The sequence below is a fragment of the Melanostigma gelatinosum genome, assembly GCF_949748355.1.
Source record: "Melanostigma gelatinosum genome assembly, chromosome: 7".
NCBI classification, from domain to species: Eukaryota; Metazoa; Chordata; class Actinopteri; order Perciformes; family Zoarcidae; genus Melanostigma; species Melanostigma gelatinosum.
The window spans coordinates 1,099,995-1,109,994 of record NC_136640.1 but is presented as its reverse complement, the minus strand read 5'-3'; the positions used below and the strand labels follow the sequence as shown (position 1 = coordinate 1,109,994).

The window sequence follows — 10,000 nt, the reverse complement described above, 5'->3', positions numbered from 1 at the left end:
CACAGACACACGCGCACATACACTCCTCTCTCCCTCTCTCTCTCCCTCTCTCTCTCCCTCTCTCTCTCTCTCTCTCTCTCTCTCTCTCTGTGTCTCTCATACAGTCATTCAGGTCTTAGGGATCTTTAGAGGTCTTTCCCCCCTCCTCTACCCCCCCCCCCCCCACACACACACACACACACACCATTTTAAAATAAAAGCCGCACACACATGATTTGTTGCAGCTGTTACGTGTTGCAGCTCGGCCAATCAGACATGAGTATTCTGATAAGTTTCCTGATTCGAGTGACATTTACACACACCGCGACACAAGAGGGAGAGACGAGGAAAGACATGGCAGAGCAGGACAACAGTCATGTAAGCTGTAAAAGATAAAACATCAGACAATCTCCAAATGAGAAAGTTTGCCAGAGATATCAGAGCCTCTCTCTCTCTCTCTCTCTCTCACTAATTCTTTCTTCTCTCTCTCTCTCTGTCTATGTCTCTCTCTCATACAGTCATTCAGGTCTTAGAGACTTTTAGAGGACCCCCCCCCCACACACACCCCATTTCAAAATAAAAGCCCCAGAGACTGAATTCTAATTGAAATGCTTGTGATGAAGCCAGGCATTTAATAACCTCTGTTTATGTGTGTCAGACATTATGATTATGTCTCCTCTCCCCCACCCAGCACCACCCTTTCAAAATAAAAGCCCCATGGATTAACTGTATTTAAACAAGTTCAAAATTAGGCTTTTTTGTTCAAAAAATGAATGCTCTTACTAATACTGCGACAACTACTACTGCTGCTAATATAGTATTACTACTTCGACTATAACTTTTGCTGTTGCTACTATTACTGCTACTACTACTACCATCAATATTATTACTACCACTACTGCTATTACTACCACTACTACTATTACTTATACGACAACTGCTACTACTACTACTGCTATTCATGCTACTAAAAGTAGTAATACTACTACAGCTATTCGTACGACTGCTACTAGTACTACTACTGCTACATCTTCTACTGCCATTACTATTACTACTACTACTACTACTGTGATATTAAATACTACGACCAATACTACAGCTGTTACTATGACTACTGATACTACGTCTTCTACTACTTCTTCAAATTACTAATACTTCTACTTCTAATAATACTTCTACAACTTCTACTACGACTACAAATATCACTACTACTAGTACTTATTCAAATGCTACTAATACTTCTACGAATAATACTTATACTAAAACTTATACTACTACAAATATCAGCACTGATGAATTTCTTTTAAGCCACAGAAACTGTTCAAATATCAAAATGTTCAGCTCTTTCACGAGAGGTGTGATATGACTTTTCATATTTGTAATCTTTAAACTCTTTGAATTATTAAGGTTTTTGCAATTTGTTTTTGAATTGGATATCTATTTTCAGCAATGTTTTTGCAATTCATTTCAGTTTTCAGCATTGCAACGCATTGTCAGCAGGAAATGCTTTTTCTAGTTTAGTACATTATGGTCCATTTAGAGTCACACAGACCATAAAGCAGGGGATGCTTTAGGGCGGGGCTACACGCTGATTGACAGGTCTCTAATAGACCATAAAGCAGCAGCTGCTTTAGGGCGGGGCTACACTGTGATTGACAGGTCTCTAATAGACCATAAAGCAGGGGATGCTTTAGGGCGGGGCTACACGGTGATTGACAGGTCTCTAATAGACCATAAAGCAGCAGATGCTTTAGGGCGGGGCTACACTGTGATTGACAGGTCTCTAATAGACCATAAAGCAGCAGATGCTTTAGGGCGGGGCTACACGGTGATTGACAGGTCTCTAATAGACCATAAAGCAGCAGATGCTTTAGGGCGGGGCTACACTGTGATTGACAGGTCTCTAATAGAGAACTTGAGGCTTCAGTCCACAAACCAATGAGGTGACATCACGTCGACTGAACACACTTCCTGTAGTCAGTCTGTGGTTCAGCCTCGCTACAGTCACACTTTATATGAAACTCTTCTTCTCTTCCTCTGACAGTATTTCTGTTTACTTTCTTCGCGGCTCGATTAAATACAAAGTCGATGCAAAGACGCAAATATACGTGGAAATATTCACGGAGTTTAAATATGTGATAGAAAATGAAATTCCCTGAAAGTCTTCCTGTAGAACCAGATGCTCTGAACCTGTTGGGGGTTCGGGTCGGACTCACCTCCAGAGACCCCCGTCTCCTGGGTGTGTCCCAGCGGCAGCAGGAACTCAGACCGGGTCAGCTCCTGATTGGCCGCCAGGGCGGAGAGCAGCGCCGGCTTGACGATCTCATTGGTGGCCGATGACGACGCGGCTGCAGCTGATTGGGCGACGGGGATCTGGCAGAACTTCCCGCTGAAGCTCGGCGGGCAGACACAGCGGTCCTTCTGCAGACAGACGCCTCCGTTCTTACAGAGCAGAGGACAGAGGACTGTAGGAGACACAACAGAGGCCTGATCAGACGGGCTGAGGGGAAGCAGCAGCCCACGGCCACAGGCAGCCTGCTCTCATTGGTTTAAACCGTCTCTCGAGGTAGCTCAGCATCGAGCCTCCTCTGACAACGAAAGAACGAACTCATGTTGGTTTCTAACCAAACATCAACACATTTAACACAGATTAGGTACAACTGCGTCAGTCTGCGTTAAAAACATTCTATTCTACATTAAAATCTCTCCACTAATAAAGTGTTCACTTTAACTAGATTGTGTAAAAACCAGTGGAGCTGGTAGAACATGTTCTACCTAGAACATGTACTACCTAGTACATGTACTAGGTAGAACATGTTCTAGGTAGAACATGTTCTACCTAGTAGTACATGTTCTAGGTAGAACATGTTCTACCTAGAACATGTACTCTGTAGGGGTGTGCACATCAATCAATGTCAGCAAACATCCCAGAATAATGCAAAACATCAAGGTATCAAACACGTATTACTACTTTACAGTTAAATATTTAACATTTATTCCAACATGAAGAAAAGCAGAAATAACACTTTGATAAACACGTCAGGACATCTTATTATAGTCTCAGTATCATATAATAATATATATATATGATATAATAACATATATCTCACTCTCGGAGTCTGTTGCTGAAACCCTGGTCCATGCGTTTGTCACCTCCCGCTTGGACTACTGCAATGGTGTCCTGTTCGGGGTACCCAACAAAACCCCGGACAGGCTCCAGTATCTACAAAACTCTGCCGCCAGGGTTCTCACGCACACAAAGCCCTGGCAGCACATCACCCCCACCCTCATCAACCTCCACTGGCTCCCGGTCAAGTCCCGCATCTCATACAAGATCCTCCTCCTCACCTACAAGTCCCTCCATGCCCATGCCCCCCAGTACCTATCGGACCTCCTCCGCCCACACGCCCCTCCCCGGAACCTGCGGTCTTCAGACTCTGGCCTGCTTACCACCGCCCGCACCAAACTGCGAACCTTCGGGGACAGAGCTTTCAGTGTGGCAGCCCCCACCCTCTGGAACTCTCTCCCTGCGGTGATCCGCAACATCTCCACTCTGGACGCCTTCAAAAGGGCCCTCAAGTCCCATCTGTTCGCCAAGGCTTCCGGCCCCTAGTTTACTTGTTCTGTTTTTCTGACTGTTTGTCTAAACTGTTACTCTTGTAAAGCGGCCTTGGGTCCCCTGAAAGGCGCTATATAAATTAAAGTTATTATTATTATTATTATTATATATATCATATATATATATATATATATATGATATATATATATATATATGATATATATATATATCATATATATATATATATATATATATGATATATATATATATATATCATATATATATATATATATATATATATATATATATATATATGATATATATGTATATATATATATATATACATATATATGATACATATATATCATATATATATATATATATCATATATATATATATATGATATATATGTATCATATATATGTATATCATATCGTTATATATATAAATATATATATATATATCTTTTGGGCAGTTTCTCTGCTGAGATGTGCACACGCGGAGAGGACGTGCAGGCAAAGCATATATTTACCGCAGATATCATATTTTACACATATTACTGCGTGATTCCATATTTTAAAAACACAAATATTGACAATTTGTATAGTTTATCATTCATATTATTTATTTGATTTGTTGTGGCTCAAGGGGGGCGCCGCCCTAGCGCCCTCTATGGACCAGCTGCCACTGATAAAAACATTAAGCTGTGAGCTCCTCAGAGAAACTATGACGTCATGATGGATTCATCTGAGACCAACACTCATGTGACAACAAGGAGGAGACACTCTGACTGAACTACAGGAAGTGAACACAGAGGAGAGAGAGGAGAGGAGAGGAGAGGAGAGGAGAGGAGAGGAGAGGAGAGGAGAGAGGAGGAGAGGAGAGGAGAGAGGAGAGAGGTTTTTTGGTTTTTAAAATCTCTTTATTTCACTGTTACAGTGAAACCAGAAACACTCTAAACCATCACATAATAATCAGAAAATCAATAAAATAAAAACAAATAACCAAAAATAAAGCACCAAAGAACAAATAAACCATCAATTACAACAATCAATACGTTCAGAAGTTCACCACCAGCTCTCCACCAGCACCCACTGAGCATAAAATGCTCCCAGTAGTCCATCTGTCCCTGAAAGCCTGTAAATCGTCCACTGTCTGATAGTAGGTGTGTTCCACCCTGAGTCTGGCTTTCAACAGTCCCTCCAGAACCTTCACCGGATCCTCACTACCGGCACCCCGCGCCCGATTCTTACGTGTCAGCCAGATGGCCAACTTGGCAGAACCAGATAAAAAGTTTACCATTGTGTGGACAGCCTTCTGTTTTGAGCAGTATTTTGGACCGAAGATGAACAACATGAAAGAAAAAACATGTCCAAGACCCTGAAACCATCTTTTTAACCGCTCAAAGAGCCCTGAGAGCCGCAGACACTGAACAAACAAATGTTCCAGGGTCTCAGTCTGCCCGCAAAACCAACACTCCTCCCCAATTTGTGGATCCAGGTGTGCCCGGTATCTGTTGGTGGCTATAGCTCCATGTACAACCCTCCACTGGAGGTCGGCTGTCCGTTTTTCAACGGGCAGCTTGTACATGCACCTCCAGCTGCCTCTCGGGGAAGAACCTGGGCCAAAGAACCCGGTCCACCTCGACTCTGTCAACCCTGCCAGAGAGCGGAGGTTCACAACCTTTACACAGATTTCGTAGATGGCTTTTTTCTCTGCTGCCTGAAACTTGTCCAGGTGAGGGGTTGTGAACGTCAGCAGCTTGTTTCCTCCCCCCTGCCAGTCCCCCACCGCTGGGGCAACGAGCAGAGTGGGGGGGGTGTACTCACTCTCTTCATCCCATTGGTCAGACAGAGTACGGTTTCCTGCAACTGCTCTCAGGCGTTGTGGCAGGGCGGCCCAGACCTCCTCCACCATCCTGCTGGTCAACCTGACAGACGTGATGTTAGTGTTCTGCCTGAAGGTGGCCATGGATGCTGCGGTTGATGACATCTTCACCAAATGTCCAAGTTTAGTGCAGCCGGCTTCTCTCAGACGCGTTCTCAGGCTGGCAGACTGCAGCGTTTGGGTTCTGATGAAGCTGTTAAAGAACAGAGGTTCCTCCAGCAGCCACGCGCCCGGAGTCTCATCAGCTTTACGTGAAATGTTAAAAATCTGCCACGCCTGCAGAACAGAGCTGTAGAACGGCGTCAGCCCGGCCAAGTCCACTTCCTCAGGTTGTAGGAGAAAGAGCTGCTTGTCATAACCCAACCGCCCAGCTCTCCTCAGCAGCAGTCGAGCCGTGTCCATCCAGCTGGGGCCACAGCCATAGAGCAGCCTCTGTGCAGTCCGGAGTCTGAACGAGGCGATCCTGGACTGGATGTCGATGAGACCCTGCCCCCCCTCTGCCACAGGCAGATAGAGCGCTGCTGCACGAACCCAGTGCCGGCCGGACCAGAAGAAGTCCACGACAGACCTCTGTATCTCTGCTATGAGGCCTCCAGGTGGAGTCAGAGCGATGAGTCTGTGCCACAGAGTCGAGGCAACTAAGTTATTAGCAACCAGAACCCTTCCCCTATATGACAACTGGGGTAGTAACCATCTCCACCTAGCGAACCGAGCACACACCTTCTCCTTAACTCCCTCCCAGTTCTTTTTCTCAAAATCCTCAGAGCCCAAAAACACACCCAGCACCTTTAGACCTTCTTTTCCCCACTGAAGACCTCCAGGCAGATGAGGCACTGTCTGATGGCTCCACTGTCCCACCAATAAGGCTTCAGACTTTTCCCAGTTCACCCGTGCAGATGAAGCCCTCTCATAAAGAGACAAAGTATCCTGTAGACAACGAACATCTCCCTGGTCCCTGATGAAGATGTTTACGTCATCAGCATACGCAGACACAGTGAGGGGACTACAAAGACTAGAGGACCCCGGCAGTGACAGACCACTGAGCCGACTTCTCAGCCTGCACAACAGAGGCTCAAAAGCGAGGCTGTAGAGTTGCCCCGAGATAGGACAACCCTGCCTTATCCCTCTCCGTACAGGGATCGGTCGACTCAGGCCAGCTCCCATTTTGACCATGCATTCAGCACCACTGTAGAGCAAACCCACCCAAGCCAAAAACCCATCACCAAGCCCGAAAGCCCTAAGTGCAGAAAACAGATATGTGTGACCCACCCTGTCAAAAGCCTTCTCCTGGTCTAGTGAGACAATACCTACATCTACATCGTGACATTTACACACATCAAGCACATCACGGACGAGGAAGATATTGTCCATAACTGTCCTGTCTGGGATACAGTACGTTTGGTCGCTATTTACAACCACTTCCAGGTAGTCTCTTAGTCTGTTGGACAAGGCTCTGGAAAGCACCTTATAGTCCGTGCAAAGCAGGGCCACTGGCCTCCAGTTCTTCAGAAGGGCCAAGTCGCCCTTCTTGGGCAGCAGGGAGAGTACTGCCCGCTGGCACGAAACAGGCAGTGTTCCTGTTTTAAAACATTCCATCAAAACAGAGTGTAAGTCAGCACCGATGATGTTCCAGAATGCCTTAAAGAAGTCCGAGGAGAGGCCGTCGATTCCCGGAGTCTTTCCTGAAGCCATCTGGTTCACTGCAGTTGAAAGCTCCTCCAGCGTCAGCTCTCTGTCCAGCGTGGCCCTCTCTGCTGGACTGAGCTGAGGAAGACCCTCCAGGAGCTCCTTACTGCTGTCTATACAGGACGGCTCTTCCCCAAAAAGAGCAGCGTAGAAGCCCACGGCATGGGTCCTCATCTCCCTCTGGTCAGTTGTTATCCTGCCTCCCGGGAGCCTCAGGCAGGTCATCCGCTTCCTCTGCGCCACCGATCTCTCCAGGTTGAAGAAGAACGAACTTGGGGCATCCGTGTCCTTCAACTGAAGGAAACGGGACCTGACCAGAGCTCCTTTCACTCTCTCTTGCAGGAATGAGCTCAACTCCAACCTCCTCTCCTTCAGCAGTTGGCCCACACCGGGATCTGGGTCTCTCTGGAAGCCCTCCTCAATGATCTTTATGTTGGCTTCAAGGTCTTTGACAGCAGACTTGATTTTAGCGGTGGCGTTTGAGGTGTACTGCTGGCAGAACACACGAATCTGTGCTTTTCCGACCTCCCACCACTGCTTCAGAGAACTGAAACGAGCTTTTTCAGTTTTCCACTGCTGCCAAAGAACCCCAAAGCTCTGACAAAAAGTGGTGTCCTGTAAAAGTTTATTGTTAAAATGCCAGTAGGAGTTAACCCTTTCACCCGGTGAGGTTATCAAGCCTAGACTGACGAGGTGGTGATCGCTGAACCCAACTGGACTGATTGTGCTGCTCTTCAGTCTGGAACTGAGACTGCGAGAGATGTAAACTCTGTCCAGCCTGGCTGCACTAATCCTGTCATTGCTGACTCTAACCCAGGTGTACTGTCTGCTTAGTGGCTGTTTCACTCTCCAAGTGTCCAACAGATCTAAGTGTAAGATGACGTTGTGGAGACTCTGAGCTGACTGTGGGTGTGGTTCCTCACTGTTTCGGTCCATGGTGAAGTCTAAAGTGCAGTTAAAATCCCCTCCGATGATCAGCTGCTCCTGAAGGCAGCTCTGCAGTTCGTTTTGCAGCGTAGTGAAGAAGCGTGCTCTCTCTGGCCCCTGATTGGGTGCATATATGTTGACGAAGCAGTAAAGCGAGCTCTCTATCTCTGCCCTCACCATCAGCAAACGACCCTTCACCACCTCAGTGACCGACAGGACGGTTGCATTAGCTGCTGTTCTAAACAGCACGGCTACCCCGGCACTAAGATTGGTTCCGTGGCTCAAGGTGCATGAGCCCTCCCACCATAAACCCCAGTCTACTTCATCTGATGGAATGGTGTGAGTTTCTTGCAAAAAGAGGATGTCCAACCTTTTTTGATTTACAACCTCCTGTATTAATGCTCTTTTATGCCCGTCCCTCCCACCATTGATGTTTAAAGACCCTAAATTGAAGCTCTGCATGGAAAGGTCAGAGGATGGAAAGAGGTAAGACAAGATGAGAAGTGAGCAGTGGAAAGTGGAAAAACCCCGTGTGGCACATGATCATATTAAGCGGTCTTAGTTTGACCCTTTTGACTTTTCCTCTCTTTCTTCGCGGCTGTGATGTGTTTCTTCAGGCGGTAGCGCTTTTTCCCGTCTAAAAGGTCCAAACCCACCTTCCTCTGCACCACCCCAACAGATCGGATGAACTTCTCCGTGTCGGGGAAATACTCACTCACTTTTACAGTTCTATTGAAAGTGACCTCCAAAAACGAGTTTATTTCCTTAAGTGAATACAGATCAGAGCTTTTAATGCACGTTCCAGAATTTGATGCAAGATCTGCTTCACTCCCATCGTCCATGTCCTCTCCTTCACAAGACATCTGGCTGTTGGACACAGACCCTACACTCTGTGCGTCATCTAAGGCTGTGCTGAGATCTCCACCTGCAGAACCTGTAGCTGCCTCTTCACCGACTCCTACAGACGGTGGTGGTGCTCCGGTACCAGATGTAATGAGGTTCTGCGCCACCACAGAAGCCTGCTGGTTGTAAGACTGGCCCTGACTGTCATCAGCAGAAGACGAAGAAACGCCGCCGACCCCACCGGCGGCAGCCGCAGCCACACCAGCGGGTCCCGGCGCGGCCGGCACCGCCGCAGCCGGAGGCTCCTCAGCCGGTGCAGGAGCGGTCTGTACCGCCGCAGCCGGAGGCTCCACGTCCGGTGCCGGAGCGGCCGCTGCCGAAGCGGCCGCCGCCGGGGCAGCCGGAGGCTCCGCCTCCGGAGCAGCCGGAGGCTCCGCCTCCGGAGCAGCCGCGGCCGGAGCAGCCGGAGGCTCCGCCTCCGGAGCAGCCGGAGGCTCCGCCTCCGCGCCTCTCCGCTGCTTGTGCGGACACGCGAAGCGTTTGTGCCCTACATCGCCACACTCAAAACATTTGAACTGTCCCGAGCTCGCGTACACCATGTATGAACCCTCCCCGTGTTTCACCCTGAAGGACACCTCTAGTGTTTGTGTCGGTGACTCCAGGAACATGAAGACCTGCCGCCTAACAGACAGCACGTGCTTCAGCTTGGGGTCCTTACACCCCAAATTAACTGTTCTAAATCCGCTGGCAAACTTTCCAAACCTGCGCAGCTCATTCCCTAACAGTTCGTCCGGTATAAACGGCGGAACACCGGACACGGTGATCCGCGTAGAGGGCACCGAGAGCGGAGAGACCTGCACGAAGCTGTCCCTGATGAACACGCCGCTCTCTATCAGCTTGTGGACGTAAGCCTCGCTCGCCACGAACACAACCACAGCTTTATTCATCCGAGACGCAAAGGACAGTTTGTCATGTCCCACCTGTTCTCCCACAGCCAGCAGCACCTCCTCTACTGACACGCTGCGGTCCGGTGGAACTACCCGGACTCCATGCCGGATTGACGGGCGCGGCGTCTCGGAGGACGCCATCCTCCCGAACAACGCCAAACAACACCACTAA

The 10,000-nt window shown here is 48.2% G+C and overlaps 1 protein-coding gene across 2 annotated transcripts in view; it reads right to left on the bottom strand.

Moving 5' to 3' along the window:
• The window catches only part of ltbp4 (latent transforming growth factor beta binding protein 4), a 46,404-nt gene extending 44,072 nt beyond the window's left edge, over positions 1-2,332 (bottom strand). For both annotated transcript variants that reach the window (XM_079272113.1, XM_079272114.1), the window contains exon 1: positions 2,196-2,332. The gene's annotated coding sequence lies outside the window, so the exon portion shown is untranslated. The remainder of the gene's footprint in view (positions 1-2,195) is intronic.
• Positions 2,333-10,000: the final 7,668 nt, after the last annotated feature.